General features: G+C 48.3%; 1 pseudogene across 1 annotated transcript in view; it reads left to right on the top strand.

Moving 5' to 3' along the window:
- LOC147092554 (NACHT, LRR and PYD domains-containing protein 3-like) overlaps positions 1-16,174 on the top strand; it is a 71,806-nt pseudogene extending 55,632 nt beyond the window's left edge. Inside the window, exons 8-10 of the transcript XR_015075052.1 lie at positions 1,878-2,048; positions 13,223-13,390; positions 13,518-16,174. The product of XR_015075052.1 is annotated as an NACHT, LRR and PYD domains-containing protein 3-like (transcript). The remainder of the gene's footprint in view (positions 1-1,877; positions 2,049-13,222; positions 13,391-13,517) is intronic.
- The last annotated feature ends 6,983 nt before the right edge of the window (positions 16,175-23,157 follow it).

A 23,157-nucleotide genomic window follows, 5' to 3' on the forward strand; every position in this document is an offset into this window, starting at 1 on the left:
CAGTTGTTGGTGTTAGACTGCTCCCGCTCGCGGACTCTTTCCTTGGTGTAAAGTAAGAACCAATTCCCAACTCGCAGCACTCTGTTTAAACCGCACTCAGGGCTCCGCCCAGGGCCGCTGCTGCTGCCGGTGAGTCTGGGTCTCGTTCGCTCGCTCTCCTGCTGCTTAAATCCTCGGTGTCCTCGCTCAGGCTCCAACCAGGGCCGCTGCTGCTGCCGGTGAGTCTGGATCTCGCTCGCTCGCTCTCCTGCTGCTTAAATCCTCGGTGTCCTCGCTCAGGCTCCACCCAGGGCCACTGCTCAAAAAAAACCCTGACTACTCCATCCTTGCAAATTACAGCCCCATCCCCAACTTTTCTTTCCTCTCCATAGTCCTTGAACGTGTTGTCTCCTCAAAAATCCGTGCCTGTATTTTCCAGAACTCCATGTTTGAATCTCTTCAATCTGTTTCCACCCCTGCCACAGCACCGAAATGGCTGTTCTCAAAGTAACAAATGACATCCTTTGTGACTGTGACAAAGATAAACTATTGCTCCTCGTCCATCCCGACCCACCTGCAGCCTTTGGCATGTTTTACCGCACCTTCTCTTCAAACACCTCTTCACTGTCATCCAGCTGGGTGGAACTGTATTCACCCGGTTCCATTCTTATCTGTCCAGTCGTACCTATAGAATCACCTGCAATGGCTTATTGTCGCATTCCCACACCATTACCTCTGGTGTCCCCCAAGGCCTATGATTGGCCCGCTCATCTACATGCTGCCCAATGCGACATAATCTGAAAATACAGCATCAGTGTCCACACGTATGCTGACTACACTCAGCTCTATCTCACCACCGCCTATCTCGAACACCCAACTTTTCCTAAATTCTCACACTGCTTGTCTGGCGCCCGGTTGGGATGAGCAGAAATTTCCTACAGCTAAATACTGGGAGGACCGAAGCCATTGTTTTTGTTCCCTGCCACAATCTGAATTCCCTAGCCACTGACTCCTTCCCTCTGCCTGGCAACTGACTGAGGCTGAACCAGACTGTTCGCAACCTTGGTGTCATATTTGACCCCGAGATGAACTTCCGACCACATATCAGCGCCATCATCAAGCGCACCTCCAAAACATCACCCGAATCCGCCTCCGCCTCAGCTCACTGCTGCTGAAACCCTGCTTCACGCCTTTATTACCTGTAGACTTGACTATTTCAAAGCACTGCTGGCTGGCCTCCCACTTTCTACCCTCATTAAACTTGAGGTCCTCCAAAACTCTGCTGCTTGTGTCCTAACTCTCACCAAGTCCCTTTCACCTTTCACCTATGAGCCCTGTGCTCGGTGACCTGCATTGGTTCCCGGTTAAGCAATGCCTCGAATTTAAAATGACCATCCTTGTTTTCGAATCCCTCCATGGCCTCGCCCTTCCCTATTTCTGTTACCTGCTCCAGCCCTACATCCCTCTGAGATATATCAGCACTGTTCCAGTTGTAGACTCTTGAACATCCCTGACTTTAATCGCTCCACCATTGGTGGTCATGACTTCAGCTGCCAAGTCCCTGAGCTCTGGAATTCCCTCCCTAAACTTTTCTTCTCTTTACTTACCTGTCCTCCTTTAAGACGCTCCTTAAAACTTACCTCTTTGACCAAGCTTTTGGTCATCTGCCCTAATATCTCCTTATTTGGTTCAGTGTTAAATTTTATTGGATAACGCTCCTGTGAAGCTCCCTGGGATGTTTTATTAAGTTAAAAGCGCGAGATAAATACATGTTGTTGTAGTATCAGTGATAGTGTTATTAATAAACACTGTACATTATTATTAGCATCAATTGTACTGTTATTAATAAATATTGGGGATTTACTCTGATTTTGTTAATTCTCTCTCTCTGATCCCAGGCTGTTTAAAAACGGTCTCACAGTTTCTTCAACCGAGGATCTCGCCTCTGCTCTCAGTACTAACCGATCACTGATGGCCCTGGACATGGGTTATAATAATGTGGGAGATTCAGGAGTGAAACTATTGTCTGCGGCTCTGAGGGACCCCCGCAGTAAAATTCAGAAACTGTGGTAAATGCCAGACTCTGAGCAATTGTGTTTATAATTTGTTAACTTTATCGCAGTTTCCATTCAGTTTTAGATCGATAAATACAATATCCAGTGCCTTTATTTAACTATTTACCATTTTACTATCTCAGTCTTTCAGAAGTCAGCTTCTCAGAATTTGAAGAATTTAAGAATTAGGAGCAGGAGTCGGCCATACGGCCTCTCGAGCCTGCTCCGCCAGTCAATAAGATCATGGCTGATGATTGACCTCAACTCCACTTCCCCACCTGATCACCATATTCCGTGATTCCCCTAAAGTCCAAAAACCTATCTTCTCTCAGCCTTGATTGTGCTCAATGACTCAGCTTCCACAGTCCTTTGGGGTGGAGCATTCCAAAGATTCACAACCCTCTGAGTGAAGAAATTCCTCCTTGTCATTTAACTGGCTGAACCCTTATCCTGAGACTATGCCCCTTAGTTCTAGATAATCCAGTCAGGGGAAACAACCTCAGCATCTACCCTGTCAGTCCCCCTCATTCTTATATGTTGCAATGAGTTCATCTCTCATTCTTCTAAACTCCAGAGAGTATCGGCGCAAACTACTGACTCTCTCCTCATAGGGCAACCCTCTCATACCAGAGATCAATCTAGTGAACCTTGGTTGCACTGCCTCCAAGACATGTATCTCCTTTCTCAGAGAAGGAGACCAAAACAGCGCACAGTACTGCAGGTGTGGCCTCACCAAAGCCCGGTACAATTGGAGTAAGCCTGACTTACTCTTGAACTTCACCCCCTTGCAATAAAGGCCAAAATGCTAGTTGCCTTCCTAATTGCTTGGTGTACCTGCATGCTAACTTTCTGTATTTCCTGTACGAGGACACCTAAAATGCTCTGAACACCAACGTTTAATAGTTTCTCATCATTTAAAAATATCCTGTTTTTCTAGTCTTCCTAGTGAAGTGAATAATCTCTCATTTCCTCACATATTCCATCTGGCACCTTATTGTCCACTCACTTAACTTGTCTAGGGCCTAGAAATTCATTTTGGGGCGCCCAGCTCGCCTGGGCACCGGAATTACCGCTGCGCACGGATCCACTTGCGCAAGCGGGATATTCAGTGTCAGCGCACCAAGTGGAAGGCGGCCGCTAAACAGGGGTTTCGGCGCCCCGCTTGGGCGCTGAAACTGATTATCAGCGCGCTAGTGGCCGCAGCGCCACCCGCAGCGGAGCGGCAGGCTGCGGTACTGCAGGCCTTCCTCCCTCTCTTAAGGGGGAGGTGCCTGCAGCAGCCGGAGCCCCGATCGCGAGTGCCGGCAAAAGAGCCCGGCAGAACAGAGAGTGCCGGGCTCCCGGAAACCAGCCGGCAATGCCGCGGGGGTGGTGGTGGAGGAGGCCGGGGAAGGAGGTGCGGGCAGGCGGCCGCCGAAGAAGCGGCCGGCCGCACCTCCACTTTAATTACCGCCACTACCACCACAGGTAGGCCCTGTGTACCAGTCGCTGTTTGCGGCCGGCACTGAAGAGGCGGGCGTGACTTAATATGGTGTTCTTCGCGGAAACGGGGCGCTGCGCACACCGATGACGTCATCGGTGGCGGCGCAGCGCTACAGCCTAACGCCGCCATTAGCGCACCGCTGAATTTCACCTGAAGTTTGCAGACTGGCGCAAAGCCCTCTTTGGGCGCAAACTGGTGGCGCAGGCCACTGAATTTCTAATTTCTAGGCCTATATGTCTTAGCGAAATCTGTGTCTCCGCCTCTCAGCTTACTTTCCCACCAACTTTGTATTGTCATCAAACTTGGATACATTGCACTCTGTCCCTTCATCTAGCTCATTAATATAGATTGTAAATAGCTGAGGCCCAAGCAATGACCCTTGTGGCACCCCACTCATTGCAGCCTGCCAACCTGAAAATGACACGTTTATCGCTACTTTCTGTTTTCTGTCCATTAACCAATCCTCTATCGGTGCTATTATATTATCCCCAAATCCATGAGCCCTTATCTTGCGTATCATTCATTGATGTGGCACCTTATCGAATGCCTTTTGGAAATCCAAATATACTACATCCACTGGTTACCCTTTATCTACCCTGCTAGTTACATCCTCAAAAGCTCTAATAAATTTGTCAAACATGATTTCACTTTCATAAAACCACGTTGACTCTGCCCAATCATGTTATGATTTTTCTAAGTTCCCTGATACCACTTCCCTAACAATGAATTCCAGCATTTTCCCGACAACTGATGTCAGGCTAATTTGCCAGTAGTTCCCTGTTTTCTCTCTCCCTCCTTTCTTGAATAACGTGATTACAGTTGCAATTTTATAGGTTAGAGTCTTAGACGTCGGTTTTTTTAGACTTTGAGTTTTCATAGTCAGCTCTCTGTGATTTACAGGTCAGTGGGTTGACTACCATGGCAGGCCAGCTGGGTCCCTTGTATCTGCATCCTGCTCTATGTGGGAACTCCAGGGCACTTCCTGACCACGTGTGCAGGAAGTGCCGTCAGTTGCTCGAGCTCAAGCTCCGAATTTCCGAGCATGGGGAGCGGCTGGATTCACTGCAATGAATCCGGGAGCTGGAGAGTTTCCTTGAACATACGCTTCAGGATGTGGTCACCCCACAGCTGCAGAAGGTGAAGCAATAGGTGACCACCAGACAGGATAGCAGGAATGCACAGGGACTGCAGGAATTCCCCAAGCCAGTGGCAATTGCTAACCGGTTTTCAGTTTTGAATACCCGGGAGGGTGACTGATCCACGAGAAATTTGACTGCAGACAGGGGAAAAAGAAAGAGTAGAAATGCAATAGGCACAGGGTATTCGATAGTTAAGGTCATTGTTTCTGTAACCGAAAACGTGATTCGCAATGGTATGTTGCCTCCCTGGTGACAGGGTAAAGGATATCAGCGAGTGGGTGCAGGACTTTCCATGAGGGGAAGGGGAACAGCAAGGGGTCGTGGTCCATGACAGAATAATGACATATGTAGATAAAGTATTGAGGTCCTTCAAGCAGAGTTTCAGGAGCTAGGAAAAAGATTTCAAAAACAGGACCTCAAAGGTAGTAATGTCAGGGTTACTCCCAGTGCCACGTGCTGGTGAATATAGAAACATGATGTTAGTGCAGGTAAATACGTGGCTGGGCAAGTAGTTCAGGAGAGAGGGTTTCAGATTCCTGGGTCAATGGGACCAGTTCTGGGGCAAGGGGAACCTGTAAAAGATGCATGGAATGCACCTGAACAAAAGCCGGGGCCAATGTTCTCAATGAGTGGTTAACTCGTACTGTTGGTGTTTAAAAACATTTGGCAGGGGAAGGGGAACCAGGAAATAGCAGAGAGGGGCAAAATAAGATTAGAGGGCAGAGTGATCTAAACAGTGGTGCAATTAGGAATGTCCCATAAATTGCAGGGAAAAGATTGAGGAACATAGTGAAAGTGATGAAGAAGGTATTAAATTGTATGTTGGCTTGAGTAGAGGAACAGAGGGAGAACTGTTATATTGTTGGGAGTTTTTATTTTTACAGAGCTCCAAACAGTGAGAAGAAGATAGGTGGGCAAAATTGTCAGCACTTTTCAAATGCGTGTTACAAAAATAGAGCAGTGATATTAGTAAACTTTAAATACCCTAATATAGACTGCGTAAACATAGTGCCAATGGAAGGGAGGGAGAGGGATTTCTGATATGTGCACAAGATAACCTTCTCAGTCAATATGGCTCCAGTCTAACAAGGAAGGAAGTAGTGTTGGGTCTGGTTCTGGGAAATGAAGTAGGACAGGTGGAGTGTGTTACAGTAGGAGAACATCTAGCTAACAGTGACCACAACATAATACGGTTTAAGGTAATTATGGGAAGAGAGCAGAAATGTCAAAGTTAAAATGTTAAACGGGGAGGAGATAATTTCAGTAATTGAAGAATCCAGCACAGGTAGCTTGGAAAATGCGATTGCAGGGTAAAACAGTAACGGAGCAATGGGGGGAATTCAGTGAAGAGATAGTTCAGGTAAAAACTAGGCATATTATTTTGAAGGGAAAAGATAGATTATCCAAAGCCAATGAGCACCTGGATGAAAAAAGAAATAAAAGTTAAAATAAGACAGAAAAAGGAGTCTTATGAAAAATGCCAGGAGCAAGATTCAGTTAAGAAACAGGAAGATTATGGAAAGTACGGGAGGGAATTGAAAAAAAAGTTGATACGTGAGGCAAAGAGATGTTACGAGAAGATTGGCAAGCAGACATTAAATTGAACCCTAAAATGTTTAATAAACCTCTAAAGTGTAAGCAGTTTGCTGGGGAAAAAGTTGTGCCTATTAAGGAACCAAAGGGAAATCTCCAGGTGGAGGCAGAGGACATGGCAAATGTATTAAGTCAGTCATTGCATCTCTCGTCACAAAGGAAGCGGATGATGTGAAGGTTACACTAAAATAGGAGAGAGAGGTTATGGTCAGGATAATGGTAGATAGTGAAGATGTACTAAACAGTTTAGTATTACAAAAAGCTGGTCGGTCACCTGGTCCAGATGGCAAGCATCCTAGGTTGATGAAAGAAGCAAAGGTAGAAATAGCAGAGGCAGTGGTCACATCCTTTTAGTTCTCAAGGTTAATCAAGGAGAGCCAGGATGGATTTGTTAAAGGCAATATTGTCTTGACGAACTTGATTGAACTCTTTGACGAGGTAATAGAGAAGGTGGATCAAGATAGCGCAGTAGATGTTGCAGATATGGGCTTTACAAGGGAATTCGACAATAGGCAATACAGGAGCTTATTAAGAAGACGGAAGTCCATGGAATTAAGGGGGATGTAGCGGAATGGATACAAAATTGGCTCAGTGACATGAAGCAAAGGGTAGTGGTGGATCGAAGTATTTTTCAGACAGGGAGGTGGTTTGCAGTGGTGTTCCCGAAGGGTCAGTTTTGGGTTCATTACTGTTTTCAGTTTTTTATAAATGAACTAGATTCTGGTGTAGGGAGCCGCATTATAACGTTTGCAGATGATACAGAACTTGGCAAAGTAGTAGATCATATATAAGATTGGTCTAGGCTTCAGTCTGACTTAGATGGTGAAATGGGCATGAAAAATGAAGTTCAATGCAGAGAAGTGTGAACACAGGAGCACAGACACAGGAGGAGGCCATTTAGCCCCTCGAGCCTGTACCACCATTCAATGAGACCATAGCTGATCACCAATCTAACTCCATATACCCGCCTTTGACCCATATCCCTAAAACCTTTGGTTAACAAACTGTAAAGAATCTGAGATTGAAAATTAATAATTGATCTGGCATCAATCGCCATTTGTGACAGAGTTCAAAACTTCTACCACACGTTGTGTGTAGCAGTGTTTCTTAATTTCACTCCTGAATGGTCTGGCTCTGATGTTTAGACTATGCCCCCAAGTCCTAGAATCTGCAACCAGCGGATATAATTTCTCTCTATCTTTATTTTTTATTCGGTCATGGCTTGTGGGTGTCGCTGGCATGAACAGAATTTATTGCCCATGACTAACTGCCCTTGAGAAGGTGGTGGTGAGCCGTCTCCTTGAACCGCTATGGTCCGTGTGGCGAATGTACTCCCACAGTGCTGTTAGGGAGGGTTGTTCCAGGATTTTGACCAAGTGATGATGAAGGAACAGCGATATACTTCCAAGTCAGAATGGCATGTAACTTGGAGTGGAACTTGTCTACTGCCCTTGTCCTTCAAGGTGCTAGAGGTCACAAGTTTGTGAGGTGCCAAAGAAGCCTTGGAGATTTGCTGCAGTGCATGTTATAGATGGTAAACACTGCAGCCACTGTATGCCGGTGGTGTAGGGAGTGAATACTTAGGTGGTGGGTGGGGTGCCAATCAAGCGGGCTGCTTTGTCTTGGATGGTGTCGAGCTTCTTGAGTGTTGTTGGAGCTGCTCTCATCAAGGCAAGTAGACAGTACTTCAACATACTCCTGACTTGTGACTTTTAGATGGTGGAAAGGCTTTGGGGAGTCAGGAGGTGAGACACTGCAGAATACCTAGCCTCTAACCTGCTCTTGTTGCCAGAGTTGTTATGTGGCTGGTCCCATTAAGTTTCTGATCAATGGTGACCCCCAAGATGCTTATGTTGGGGGATCCGACGATGGTAATGTCGTTGAATGTTAAGGGGCGCTGGTTAGACTCTCGCTTGTTGGAGCTAGTCATTGCCTGGCACTTCTGTGGCACAAATGTTACTTACCACATATCAGCCCAAGCCTGAATGTCCTCCAGGTCTCGTTGCATGCGGGCATGGACTGCTTCATTATCTGAGGAGTTGCAAATGGCACTGAACACTGCAATCATCAGCGAACATCCACACTGCTGACCTTATGATGGAGGGAAGGTCAATGATGTAGCAGATCAAGATGGCTGCGGCTAGGACACTGCCCTAAGGAACACCTGCAGTGATGTCCTGGGGCTGTGATGATTGACCTTCAACCACCACAACCATCTTCCTTTGTGCTATGTATGACTCCAGCCAGTGGACAGATTTCCCCCTGATTCCCGTTGACTTCAATTTTACTAGGGCTCATTGATGCCACAGCTAGTGAAATGCTGCCTTGATGTCAAAGGCAGTCACTCTCAGCTCACTTCTGGAATTCAGCTCTTTTGTCCATGTATGGACCAAGGCTGCAATGAGCTCTGGAGCTGTGCTGTCCTGATGACACAAATTGGGCATCGGTGTGCAGGTTATTAACGAGTAAGTGCCGCTTGATTGCACTGTAAACGACACCTTCCATGACTTTGCTGATGATTGAGAGTAGACTGATAGGGCAGTAATTGACTGGGTTGGATCTGTCCTGGATTTGTGGACAGGACATACCGGGGCAGTTTTCTGCATTTTTCAATAGATGCCAGTGTTGTAGCTGTACTGGAACAGCTTGGCTAGAGGTGCGGCTAGTTCTGGAGCACAAGTCTTCAGCACGACAGCTGAGATGTTGTCGGGGCCCATAGTCATAGAGTTATACAGCACAGAAAGAGGCCCATCATGTCTGTGCCGGCCATCAAGCCCTATCTTTTCTAATCCCAATTTCCAGCACTTGGTCCGTAGCCTTGTATGCTATGGCGTTTCAAGTGCTCATCTAAATGCTTCTTGAATGTTGAGGGTTCCTGCCTCTATCACCCTTTCAGGCAGTGAGTTTATGATTCCAACCACCCTCTGGGTGATTTTATTCCCCTCAAATCTACTCTAAACCTCATGCTCCTTACCTTGAATCTATGCCCCCTGGGTATTGACCCCTCTACTAAGGAGAAACGTTCCTTTCTATCTACCCTATCTATGCCCATCATAATTTTGTACACCTCAATCAGGTCCCCTCTCAGCCTTCTCTGCTCTAAGGAAAACAACCCCAGCCTGTCCAGTCTCTCTTCATAGCTGAAACACTCCAGCCCAGGTAACATCCTGGTGAATATCCTCTGCACCCTCTCAAATGCAATCACATCCTTCCTATAGTATGGCGACCAGAACTGCACACAGTATTCCAGCTATGGCCTAACTAACGTTTTGTACAGCTCCATCATAACCTCCCTGCTCTTATAATCTATGCCTTGGCTAATGAAGGCAAGTATCCTATATGCCTTTTAAACCACCTTATCTACCTGTCCTGGTGCCTTTAGGGATCTATGTACATGCACAGCAAGGTCCCTCTGATCCATGTCCGTGCTAGGATCCTACCATTCATTGTATATTCCCTTGCCTTGTTAGTCCTCCCAAAATGCATCACCTCACACTTTTCAGGGTTCAATTCCATTTGCCACTGTTCTGCCCATCTAACCATCCCATCTATATCGTCCTGTAGCCTGAGGCTTCCCTCCTCACTATTTACCACTCCAGCAATTTTCATGTCATCTGCGAACTTACTGATCATACCTCCTACATTCGTACCTAAATCATTAATGTACACTACAAACAGTAAGGGACCCAGCACCGTTCCCTGTGGTACACCACTGGACACAGGATTCCAGTCAAAAAAACAACCTTCGACCATCACCCTCTGCCTCCTGCCACTAAGCCAATTTTGGATCCAGTGTGCCAAATTGCCCTGGATCCCATGGGCTCTTCCCTTCTTGACCAGTCTCCCATGTGGGACATTGTCAAAAGCCTTACTGAAGTCCATGTAGACTACATCAACTGGACTACCCTCAGCCACACACCTAGTCAACCCCTCGAAAAATTCAATCAAATTGGTTAGACATTATCTCCCCCTGACAACGCCATGCTGACAATCCTTGATTAATCCTTGCCTCTCCAAGTGGAGACTTTGCTGTATCCAGTGCGCTCAGCCATTCTTGATATCACGTGACTCGAATTGGCTGAGTAATTTGTTTTGTGATGGTGGGGACCTGAGGAGGAGGAGGCTGATATGACTCATCCACTCGGCACTTCCGGTGAAGATGGTTGTTAACATTTCAGTGTTCTCTTTTGCCCTCACGTGCTGGGCACCACCATCATCGAGGATGAAGCCTCCTCCTCCAGTTAGTTGTTTAATGGTCCACCACCATTCACGAATGGATGTGGCAGGACTGCAGAGTTTTGATCTGATCCGTTGATCATGGGATCACTTAGCCCTGTCTATAGCATGCTGGTTCCGCTTTTTAGCATGCATGTAGTCCTGCGTTGCAGTTTCCCCAGGTTGCACATCATTTTTAGATACGCCTGGCGCTGCTCCTGGCATGCTCTTCTGCACTCCTTATTGAACCAGGGTTGGTCCCCTGGCTTGAGGGAACTGGTAGCGTGAGGAATATGCCGGGCCATGAGGTTACAGACTGTGGTGGAATACAATTCTGCTGCGGCTGATGGCACACAGAGCCTCATGGCTGCTCGGTTTTGAGCTGCTAGATCTGTACTGAATCTATTCCATTTAGCACGGTGGTAGTGCCACACAACACGATGGAGGTTGTCCTCAGTGCGAAGACTGGACTTCGTCTCCACAATGACTTTATGGTGGTCACTTCCAGCATTGCTGTCATGGACAGATGCATCTGCGACAAGTAGGTTGGTGAGGATGAGGTGAAGTAGGTTTTTCTCTCGTGTTCGTTCTCTCACCACCTGTCGCAGGCCCAGTCTGGCAGCTACATCCTTCGGTGCTCGGTCAGTAGTGGTGCTACCGAACCACTCTTGGTCATGGATATTGATGTTAGCCACGCAGAGTACATTTTGTGCCCGTGTTGCTCTCAGTGCTTCATGCAAGTGGTGTTCAACATGAAGGAGTACTGATTCATCAGCTGAGGGAGGGTGGTAGGTGGTAATCAGCAGGAATTTTCCTTGCCCATGCTTTTTTAGATGCCATGAGAGTTCATGGGGTCAGGATTCAGTGTTGAGGACTCCCAGGGCCACTCCCTCCCGACTGAATACCACTGTGCCGCCACCACTGTTGGGGCTGTCCTGCCGGTGGAACAGAACATACCCAGGGATGGTGATGGAGTCTGGGACACTCTCTGTTCCCCTTAATATCTTGAAAGCACCGAACAAATTACACCTTACCATTCTAAATTCAAGGGAATACAACCTCAGTTGTGTAATCTCTCCTTGTAATTTAACTATTGGAGTGCCGATATAATTCTGGTAAATTTGCGCTGCACTCCCTTCAAGGCCACTGTATCCTTCCTAGGGTTTGGTGTCCAGATCTGCTCACCGTGCTCCAAGTGTGGTCTAACCAGGGTTTTGTATAGTTGTAGCATAACTTCTACCCCCTTGTACTCTAGTCCTCTAGATATAAAGGTCAGCATTCCATTCGCCTTTTTGATTATTTTCTGTACCTCTTCATGACATTTTAATGATCTATATACCTTATCCCCCAGGTCTCTTTGGAACTCCACTGTTTTTAACACTTCACCATTTAGAAAGCACTCTGACCTCTCCTTTTTTGGTCCATATTGGATGACCTCACATTTTCCTACATTGAAATCCATTTGCCACAATTTTGCGCATTCACTTAATCTATTGATCATTTTGCAATTCTATGCTTTCAACTACACTACCTACAATGATGCCTACCTTTGTGTCGTCGGTAAAATTGGATATGTGGCTTTCTAGCCCATCGTGTAAGTCATTAATGAATAGAGCGAATAGTTGAAGCCTCAACACAGGTTACTGAGGGACACCACGAGTCCCATCATGTCAATTAGAGTTCCCGCCCATTATCCCTACTCTCTGCCTCCTGCCGTTCAGCCAATTTCCTAACCAGCTCAGTAATTTACCTTCAGTTCCATGGGCTTCAACTTTCGTTAACAGGCTCTTATGAGGGACTTTATCAAATGCCTTGTGGAAATCCATATAAATAACATCCATACAGATTCCACTGTCCACTGCTTTAGTCACCTCTTCAAAAAATTCAATCCGGCTCGTCAGGCATGACCTACCTTTTAGGTGAAGTGATGCACTTTGGGAGAAACAATATGGGAAGACAGTACACTATAAATGACATGGTTTTGAAAAGTGTAGATGAGGAAAGAGAACTTGCTGTCCATATACATCCTTAAAGGTGGCAGGGCCAGTTAATATGGTGGTCAAAAAGCACATGGGTTACTTGGTTTTATAAATAACGGAATAGAATATAAAAGCAAATAGATCATGCTAAATCTTTATAGCTGAAGTATTGTAGAAAATTCTGTGCACCACATTTCAGGAGAGATGCAAAGGCCGTAGAAAGGGTACAGAGGATGTTGCCAGGGATGAGGGAATGCAGTTATGAGGACAGGTTGGAAAAGTTAGAACTGTTCTCCTTGGAAAAGAGAATGTTAAGAGGAGACCTAATAGAGGTTTTCAAGATGATGAAATGTTTTGATACAGTAGATAGGAAAAAATTATTCCCTCTGGCGAGTGGGTCAACAACTAACAGTCAGAGATTCAAAATCATTGGAAATATATCCAAATAGGAGATGAGAACTTTTTTACGCAGAGACTAGTCGGGATCGGAAATGCTCTACCTGAAAAGTTGGTGGAAGCTGATTTCTTAAATAATTTTAACACAGTTGGAGAATTTCTTCAGGACGAGCAACTTACAGGGTTACGGACAAAAAGCGGGGATGTGGGACTGAGAACGATGCTCTTTCAAAGAGCCAGCACAGGCCCGCACCGAATGGCCTCCTGTGCTCTAAATTTCTAGGAACCTATAATAACTGTACATTATTATTAGTATCAGTAATAGTGTTATAAATCACACTGGGGATTTACTCTGATTCCTGTTATTTCTCTTTCTGATCCCAGGCTGTATGATGCTGATCTCACAGATTCCTGTGCCAGGGATCTCGCCTCCGTGCTCAGTACAAACCAGTCACTGATGAACCTGACCCTGGGATCAAACTCCTTCACAGACCAATCTGTCCCCGCTCTCTGCCGCCTCATACTGAATTGTAAAAGCCTGAAGTGGATCGAGTGAGTGTTGGTGTTAATTTGTAATGTTATATATAAAATATCAATGGGATTGAGTCACTTTTATGTGTAATATTTGTCTGTAATTATTATTGAAATATTAACCAGTTTAATATTTAATCTGTTTCAGGCTGAGTGGGCAGTTCAGTTCAAATGGACAGAATCAGATGAAGTCACTGCAGGGAACAAGACACGAACTGAGGGTGGATGTGTGAACATTTCAATTGATGACCATCACTGCTCTCATCACATGAACATTTTTGACGTATTTTCTGCCCCTCCGCATTAAGCGGCCCCTTTAAGGTATTCCAGCTCGAGCTGAGTGAGCGTCATCTCCCATTGTGATGTCAGAGGCCCAGCCACAGGGTCACGAGACTCAGCCGCCCGGCCCCACAGCGCTGCTTCTGCAGGATATCCGGGGCTGAATGTTCCCCAATGGGGCACTGGGGAAATGCACAGACAGGAAAGGCCCAGGGTGGGGCTCAGTCTGGGCTGCAGTGGGACACTGAATATTGCACTCAATATTCCTGGGTTTGCGGATAACATTATCCAAGGTTCCCACTGAGTATCAATGCCTATTGACCCTGCTGGATAGTGAACCTGTGTGGGTTCAGGATGGGGGCCGGTTCTGCTCAGTTGGGATGAGTTCCATGATCCAATAGGGACTAAGACCTAGGCCTAGAAATTCGGTTGGTAGCACCAGTGATTAGCGCCTGAAGAGCCCGAGAATTGGGGTGTTACCCAATTTTCGGGCGGGTGCAGTGAATATAGCGCCACCTCCCATATTGAGTATCCTTTTAGTGCCGGCGCTAACTCTTTGCACGTGCCCGCGGGCGCAGGCAGATCATGACGTAATGTCAGTGCAACGCCTTTTTGGTGCCCCGGACCGGATATTCGGTGGCGCCGCAACCTTTCCGCCTGGCGCTATTAGTGACAGTTGGATGGAGCATTCCCAGGCCCTTCTCGGACTCGGGGGGCGCTATTTAAAGGTGACAGCACTAGTATAAAAGCTGCAGCCATTTGGCCTGGCCATTCTGATCGCTGCTGGAGAGAGTTGCTGACTTTCTGTTGGACAGTAATTTTCTCATTGAGCCTTCGGAGGCACTGGCACTGGCAGCTTGAGGGCGCGGCTCCCGAGATGGTGATGCAGCATCTGAAAGCAGGGAGGTGGAAGAGTGGCTTTAGCAAAAGGACAGCTTGGCAGCAAGGGATGCCAGATTGCGGCAAGGCAATGACATGGGTCCACAGTGAGAAAGCATGCTGGCGGGGGGAACAAGTGGAAGGAGACAGTTGTAAAAGGTGAGAACCTTAGCATTACTGTCGACAATGGGGTCGGCAGCTACAGTGGTTACAGGACCACTCAGATGTCCTCCAGGAATCTGGTGGACTCTCTCCTCGAGATCCGTGAGAGTGACCACTTGTGGAGGTCCTCCACTGGTGCGAAGTTGGTCTTTGCCAATCCTCGCCAGCTTGGACTGCAGGGGAAAGGAGGGGAAGTTATGTTACCTGATGCCCTGAGTGATCATCTCATGCCCCCCCATGGTGCAAGAGCCCTTACATGACGCCTTGAGTCAAATGTGCATGTGTGTGCCCAGAAAGGGCCATGGGTGCTTGCTGGCAGATGGCCAATGGGGCACAGGCCACCCTGTAGCCATAAAGTCAGGTGCAAATGAAGGGATGCAGAAGTTTGCAGAAACAACACCCACCCTCACGACACGAGTGAGGTCATTGAATTTCTTTCTGTATTGGACAGGGCTCCTGGTCACCATGCTGCTGGAGTTGACCCTCTGACATACATTCCTCCAAGCTCATCGGTAGTCCTTATGATTCCACCTCCTGCCATTGTCTGGGTAGAGAACATCTCGCCGGCGCTCCACTGCGGTCACCAATTGCTCCAGAGCCTCATTGGTGAAGCGCTCTGCTGCTGTCTCACCTTCTCCATCTGGTCCAAGTTTTTAGAGCCAGAGAAGGGCCTGCACCGATTCTGAGGCCTGCAAGGCGCAGAGTGTGGATGCTGAAGCTGACTGATCCTCCCCTTTAAGAGCTGGCCGGTGCCTGGAAGTCTCGTGGTCATCGGTAATTGACAGCACCTGCGCTGCGCCCATCCGCTCTGATACTGGGTTGCGACGGAAGTTTAGCACCTTAGGAGTCCCGTGTAACGCCTGAGTTCGCACCTCAATCACCTTTAGGGGCGATGCAACCCAATATCACGCCGGGTGGCGATAAGTTGCGTCTGGCTATAAACTTTGCGCTGCGCCAATTCTAACGCCCCAAGCGGGGCTATACCCAATTTCTAGGCCCTAGTGTTTTCAGTCACCCTATCCTATTAGGAGAGGTTCCTGAGACTTATGCATCCGTGGAATCTGACTCCAGATTGGATCAGCACAAGGAGCGGAGAAATGGGGAAAGTTCCTGCTGTTGATTCCGCTGTTCATTGAGGGTGATTGTGAGGGTGAGCATTCTTTATCACCCTGAACTTTCGGTTTTTCTGGCACCAGCACGGGGGCAGTTACTGGTGTTACCATGGAAATTAAACTCCTCTGCTCACTGCGGGTAATGTTTAAAATGGAATCTCATGAGAAGGCAATCTCCCGCCATGAGATTGTGAAAAGACCTGATGACCCACGAAATGTCCTGAGGAAACGGAGGCGCCGGTGAACGGACGTGTCACCCACAGTCCTGGGCTTTGTATAATGTTTCCGACTTTGTTAAGCTTCACCTCTGTATCGCTGCTTTATGGATTATCTAACGGTACTTATGAGAAGTGTTAGCGTGTGATATTGAATTAAATGGTGCATTAACTTAACAGGAGCAATTCAGGTCTCCATACATGTTTTAAATGTGAGAATAGTTGGCCAAAAGGCCTCTAGTCATCCCCTTCACCAGATAAAGCTGAGTGTGGATCAGAAGCAGCTCACCTGAGGAAATTTCAAAGAGAGCCAGCTCAACGATGGATCGGTTGGACTTTCGCTCCAATATCCAGTTAATTCAGCTAATTTGCACATCAGGCCGAGTTCACCAGCTTCTGGGCCAGGAAGGTCACCATGGACCCCGGGCATAAGTTCCAGCTGGGTCAGAGCGCAGTGAAAGCAGTCTGCCTCAGTTCACAGTCACAAAGAGAGAAAGGTGCCCTTTGCTGGTGTAAAGGGAGAGTGAACAAACAAATCAATAGGTCCCCAAGTTGGGAAAGAATGTCAGGCCTGAATCACTGGTGCAGACCCTGCAGAGTTCACAGTGGCCGCTCACTGAGGGCTCGCCAGCGTGCGGGCTGCACCTGATCCCACAGAAGTCCCCTTATGTTGACAGTGGTGCAGTGCTGGTGGACAGTGGGCGGCACCATTTACTCTCTGACCGCATGAGAAATGAGGGAATGAGAGAGTCGAACACAGACTAATGGAAGAGGGAGAGAAGAGACGCAGGCTATGGTTGGGCAGGCGATCAAGAAGCGGGTTACGGAGGGGAGAGGGTGATTGCAGAATTGAGAAACGCATTTACCATCGGAACACAGCATACCCAGGATACCTGTCCCCAACTGCAGCCCAGTGAACATGTTGTTGAAAGAGCAATCATTCTACCAATCCCTTCCGCGTCCGGGCCAGGTGAGGTTTCCTGTGTTGAGACAACTTGACTCGCAAGCTCCACTCCTGCCCTTCCGCCAATGCCTTGAAATTTCAGACTCAGCCCGGGGCCCTTAGAGGTTAGATTCTCGGACGTTGCTCGGCATTTCATGGGACTAATGCGGCAGGATCACTTGTTTCCATTACCTATGGTGGGAAATACGACTACCTAATCATCTCCCTTCTCTCCTATATATTCCTCGTTCTCTAACGCTCCCCCAAATCCGACGCCGTGTTTATCATCGTGATAACCTCTGTGCACTGACTTCAGACTTCCCTCAATGTTTCTCACCTGCAGTCTCCTACCCATAGTCACCACCACCCTCTCGGCCTTGCCATCTCACTGCCCTGTCTACTCCTGTTGTCTCGAAAACAGACAGGGTCATCTCTGACCACTTCCTCGCATCCCTCACCACCCAAATTCCTCAGTTTCTTTTTCTATCTGCCGCTGCAATAAACGCCCTCCCCCCGCCACTCCCAAGTAATTTACAATTGCACTTTCAAAGTGCCAATGGTCTAGCCTTTGTCTTGCCATGACCCATCTGTTGCTGGCGATGTGCTCCTCCCCCTTTAATGACCTGGACCCCAGTAAAGTCCTCACTCTCTCCTACCGACGTCGTTCCTTCTGGTATGGCCCCATCTTCACTGTCTAATCCATGGTGAACAGCCGGGAACATATCCGGCACACACCTGGTTCAGCCATCCATCGGCAGCTCTCCCTGAACCACATCAACCACTGTCGGGCCCTGCTCTCCTCTGAGCAAACTGCTCACTATTCCAGGATCACCCTGGAGAGCAAAGATAACCCTGAGCTTATTGTCTCCACTATGAACTGAAACTCATTAAACTCTTTCCCTCCACTCACCTCCTGCTCAGGCTCAATATTTATCAGATCAGATTTCGGTGAAGCGCCAGTGGATGTTTTATTATGTTAAAGGCGCTATATAAGTGCAATTTGTTGTCTTTGAACTTCCGACTTCCATTCTTGCTTAATGAGATTATTTGTGGAAAATGCTTTCACATGTTTTCATCTTGCGGCAGTCCAATGTGTCGTTCCTTTGAATCACGGACCTAGTTCCACAAAATGTCAACACAGACCCGCTGTCCTATTCCATTACTCCAGGTGCAGTGTTCAGGTGCCCGGCCTGCTGTGGAAACTTTATTTGAAATGAAGGTTTCGAACCCCAGGGCATCAAGGCAGCGCCCAGATGCCGGAACTGCGACAGGAGGTCGCTCGTCTCACGGCCGAGCAGTAGCTCCATCCCAAGATCCAACTTGCAGATTTTTAACTGCAGCAGCTTTAAAATAGACTATTTGTGCTGGAATTACGGCGGCTGTTGGCCCCAGACATACCCTCCGATAGATCCTAATTAAAGGATTTACTGACAGATCAGTGAGTCACAAAGACACACGGAATGGGCAGGGATGCACCCCACCAGCCCCAGAGCCAGAGTGATGGGACCCTGTCCTGTGATAATGGTGCAAGGAGAATGGGCGGAGTACGGGGTGGGGAGCGCGAAAACCCCACACACCATAACTCTTAAAGACTTGGGTAATTTTATCATGTTTTTATGATTTCCTCAAAGTTAAGATGAGACTGGGGGAGGGTGTTGTTGTTCGCAGGTGCCTCCCCCCTCCAGGGGAGAGTGTTGATGTTTGCAGGGAGCCCACACTCTCTCAGGGGATAGTGTTGTTGCTTTCAGGGTCCTCTCCCACCCCCACCGCCCAGGGGAGGGTTTTGTTACTTTCAAGGTCCTCCCCCACACCCCAAATCACCACCGCCCAGGGGAGGGTGTTGTTGTTTGCAAGTGTCTCTCTCCACCAGGGGAGGGTGTTGTTGTTTGCAAGAGTCTCTCTCTCTCCCCCAGGGGAGGATGTTGTTTGCAGGGGTCGGTCTCGCTCCCCCAGGGGAGGGTGTTGTTGTTTGCAGGGGTCTCTCTCCCAGTGGAGGGTGTTGTTGTTTACAGGTGTCTCTCTCCCCCAGGGGAGGGTGTTGTTGTTTGCAGGGTTCTCTCTCTCCCCCAGGGGAGAGTGTTGTTGTTTACAGGGTTCTCTCTCTCCCCCAGGGGAGGGTGTTGTTGTTTGCAGGGGTCTCTCTCTCCCCCAGGGGAGGGTGTTGTTGTTTGCAGGGGTCTCTCTCCCAGTGGAGGGTGTTGTTGTTTGCAGGGGTCTCTCTCCCAGGGGAGGGTGTTGTTGTTTACAGGGTTCTCTCTCTCCCCCAGGGGAGGGTGTTGTTGTTTGCAGGGGTCTCTCTCTCCCGCAGGGGATGGTGTTGTTGTTTGCAGGGGTCTCTCTCTCCCCCAGGGGAGAGTGTTGTTGTTTGCAGGGGTCTCTCTCTCCCCCAGGGGAGGGTGTTGTTGTTTGCAGGGGTCTCTCTCCCCCAGGGGAGGGTGTTATTCTTTGCAGGGGTCTCTCTCTCCCCCAGGGGAGGGTGTTGTTCCTTGCAGGGGTCTCTCTCTCCCCCAAGGGAGGGTGTTGATCTTTGCAGGGGTCTCTCTCTCCCCCAGGGAGGGTTTTGTTCTTTGCAGGGGTCTCTCTCTCCCCAGGGGAGAATGTAGTTGTTTGCAGGGGTCTCTATCTCCCCAGGGGAGAGTGCAGTTGTTTGCAGGGGTCTCTCTCTCCCCAGGGGAGGGTGTTGTTTTTTGCAGGGGTCTCTCTCCCCCAGGGGAGGGTGTTTTTTTTTGCAGGGGTCTCGCCACCCCAGGGGAGGGTGTTGTTTTTTGCAGGGGTCTCTCCCCCCCAGGGGAGGGTGTTGTTTTTTACAGGGGTCCCTCCCCCCCAGGGGAGGGTGTTGTTTTTTGCACGGGCCTCTCCCTCCCAGGGGAGGGTGTTGTTTTTTGTAGGGGTCTCTCTCCCCCAGGGGAGGGTGTTGTTTTTTGCAGGGGTCTCTCTCCCCCAGGGGAGGGTGTTGTTTTTTGCAGGGGTCTCTCTCCCCCAGGGGCGGGTGTTGTTTTTTGCAGTGGTCTCTCTCCCCCAGGGGAGGGTGTTGTTTTTTGCAGGGGTCTCTCTCCCCCAGGGGAGGTGTTGTTTTTTGCAGGGGTCTCTCTCCCCCAGGGGAGTGTGTTGTTTTTTGCAGGGGTCTCTCTCCCCCAGGGGAGGGTGGTGTTTCTTGCAGTGGTCTCTCTCCCCCAGGGGAGGGTGTTGTTTTTTGCAGGGGTCTCTCTCCCCCAGGGGAGGTGTTGTTTTTTGCAGGGGTCTCTCTCCCCCAGGGGAGTGTGTTGTTTTTTGCAGGGGTCTCTCTCCCCCAGGGGAGGGTGTTGTTTATTGCAGGGGTCTCTCTCCCCCAGGGGAGGGTGTTGATTTTTGCAGGGGTCTCTCTCCCCCAGGGGAGGGTGGTGTTCTTTGCAGGGGTCTCTCTCCCCCAGGGGAGGGTGGTGTTGTTTACAGGGGTCTCTCTCTCCCCCAGGGGAAGGTGTTGTTGTTTACAAGGTTCTCTCCCCCAGGGGAGGGTGTTGTTGTTTACAGGGTTCTCTCCCCCAGGGGAGGGTGTTGTTGTTTACAAGGTTCTCTCCCCCAGGGGAGGGTGTTGTTGTTTACAGGGTTCTCTCCCCCAGGGGAGGGTGGTGTTGTTTACAGGGGTCTCTCTCTCCCCCAGGGGAGGGTGTTGTTGTTTACAAGGTTCTCTCCCCCAGGGGAGGGTGTTGTTGTTTACAGGGTTCTCTCCCCCAGGGGAGGGTGTTGTTGTTTACAGGGTTCTCTCCCCCAGGGGAGGGTGTTGTTGTTTACAGGGTTCTCTCCCCCAGGGGAGGGAGTTGTTGTTTACAGGGTTCTCTCCCCCAGGGGAGGGTGTTGTTTTTTGCAGTGGTCTCTCTCCCCCAGGGGAGGGTGTTGTTGTTTACAGGGTTCTCTCCCCCAGGGGAGGGTGGTGTTGTTTACAGGGTTCTCTCCCCCAGGGGAGGGTGTTGTTGTTTACAAGGTTCTCTCTCTCCCCCGGGGAGGGAGTTGTTGTTTGCAGGGGTCTCCCTCTGCCCCAGGGGAGGGTGTAGTTGTTTACAAGGGTCTCTCTCTCCCCAGGGGAGGGAGTTGTTGTTTGCAGGCGTCTCTGTCCACACAGGGTCTGTGTTAAGTATAAAGGCATTGATATGTAATTTAAAAGCAACATATTCAGAAATAAATAATTACAAAATACATTTGGAATGAAGAAAAAGCAGTAAACCTGAGGATTGGGAGAAGTATAGGATTCAGCAAAGGAGGACAAAGGGATTAATTAAGAGGGGGAAAATAGAGAATGAGAGTAAGCTAGCAGGGAACATAAAAACTGACTGTAAAAGCTGTTGTAGATATGTGAAGAGAAAAAGATTGGTGAAATCAAGCGTAGGGCCCTTGCAGTCAGCATCAGGGGAATTTATAATGGGGAACAAAGAAATGGTAGACCAATTAAATACATAACAACAGAAAATGCTGGAAATACTCAGTAGGCCAGGCAGTGTCCGTGGAGAGAGAAAGAGAGTTAACGTCAGATGTGTAACATTAACTCTGTTTCAATCTCCACGGATGCTGCCTGGCCTGCTGAGTGTTTCCAGCATTTTCTGCTGTTATTTCAGATTTCCATCAGCCGCAGTATTTTGCTATTAATTAAATACATACTTTGGTTCTGTCTTCACCAAGGAGGACACAAATAACCTCCCAGAGATGTCGGGGAACACAGGGTCTAATGAGAGGGAGGAATTGAAAGAAATCAGTATTTGTAGGGAAATGGTGTTGGGGAAATTGACGGGATGAAGGCCGATATATCCCCAGGGCCTGATAATCTACATCCTAGGGTACTTAAGGAAGTGGCCCTAGAAATAGTAGGTGCATTGCTGGTCATCTTCTAAAATTCGATAGACTGGAACAGTTCCCATGGATTGCAGGGTAGCTAATGTTACCCCACTATTCAAAAAAGGTGGTAGAGAGAAAACGGGGAATTATAAACCGGTTAGCCTGACATTGGTAGTGGGGAAAATGCTAGAATCTATTATAAAAGATGTAATAGCAGAGCATTTGGATAACAGTGACAGGATCAGACAAAGTCAACATGGATTTACAAAAGTTAAATCATGCTTGACTAATCTACTGGAATTTTTTGAGGATGTAACTGGTAGAATAGATAATGGAGAACCAGTGGATGTGGTGTATTTGGACTTTCAGAAGGCTTTCGATAAGGTCCCACATCAGAGATTAGCATGTAAAGTTAAGGCACATGGGATTGCGGGCAAGGTGCTGACTTGGATAAAGAACTGGTTGTCCGACAGGAAGGAAAGAGTTGGAATATACCCTTTTTCCGAGTGGCAGGCAGTGACTAGTGAGGTACCGCAGGGATCGGTCCTAGGACCCCAGCTATTCACAATTTATATGAATGATCTAGACGAGGGAACTACATGTAACATCTCCAAGTGTACAGACTACACAAAGTTGGGTGGGCGTGTCTGCTGTGAGGAAGATGCCAAAAAACTCCAGCATGATTTGGACAGGTTGGGGGATTTGGCAGATGCAGTGTAATGTGAATAACTGCGAGGTTATCCACTTTGCTGGCAAAAACAGGAAGGCAGTTTATTATCTGAACGGCAATAGATTGGGAGAAGGGGAAGTGCAACGAGACCTGGGTGTCCTTGTGCACCAGTCGCTGAAGGTAAGCATGCAGGTGCAGCAGGCGCTTAAGAAGGCAAATGGTATGTTCGCCTTCATAGCGAGAGGGTTCAAGTACTAGAACAAGGATGTCTTGCTGCAAGGTATTGACTTGGATAGAGGACTGGTTGGCAGACAGAAAGCAAAGAGTTGGAATAAACGTGTCTTTTTCCAAGTGGCAGGCAGTGACTAGTGGGGTACTGCAGGGATCGGTCCTTGGACACCAGCTATTCACAATATATATTAATGATCTAGACAAGGGAACTAGATGTAATATGTCCAAATTTGCAGACGACACAAAGCTGGGTGGGCGTGTGTGCTGTGAGGAGGATGCCGAGAAACTCCAGGATGGTTTGGACAGGTTGGGTGATTGGGCAAAAGCATGGCAAATGCAAAATAACGTGGATAAATGTGAGGTTATCCACTTTGGTGGCAAAAGCAGGAAGACAGATTATTATGTGAATGGCAATGGATTGGGAGAAGGGGAAGTGCAACGAGACCTGGGTGTCCTTGTGCACCAGTCGCTGAAGCTAAGCATGCAGGTGC

This window comes from Somniosus microcephalus, unplaced genomic scaffold (assembly GCF_052327205.1).
Source record: "Somniosus microcephalus isolate GS21.2 unplaced genomic scaffold, FLI_Smic_1.0 unresolved_chr2, whole genome shotgun sequence".
In the NCBI taxonomy this organism is placed as follows: Eukaryota; Metazoa; Chordata; class Chondrichthyes; order Squaliformes; family Somniosidae; genus Somniosus; species Somniosus microcephalus.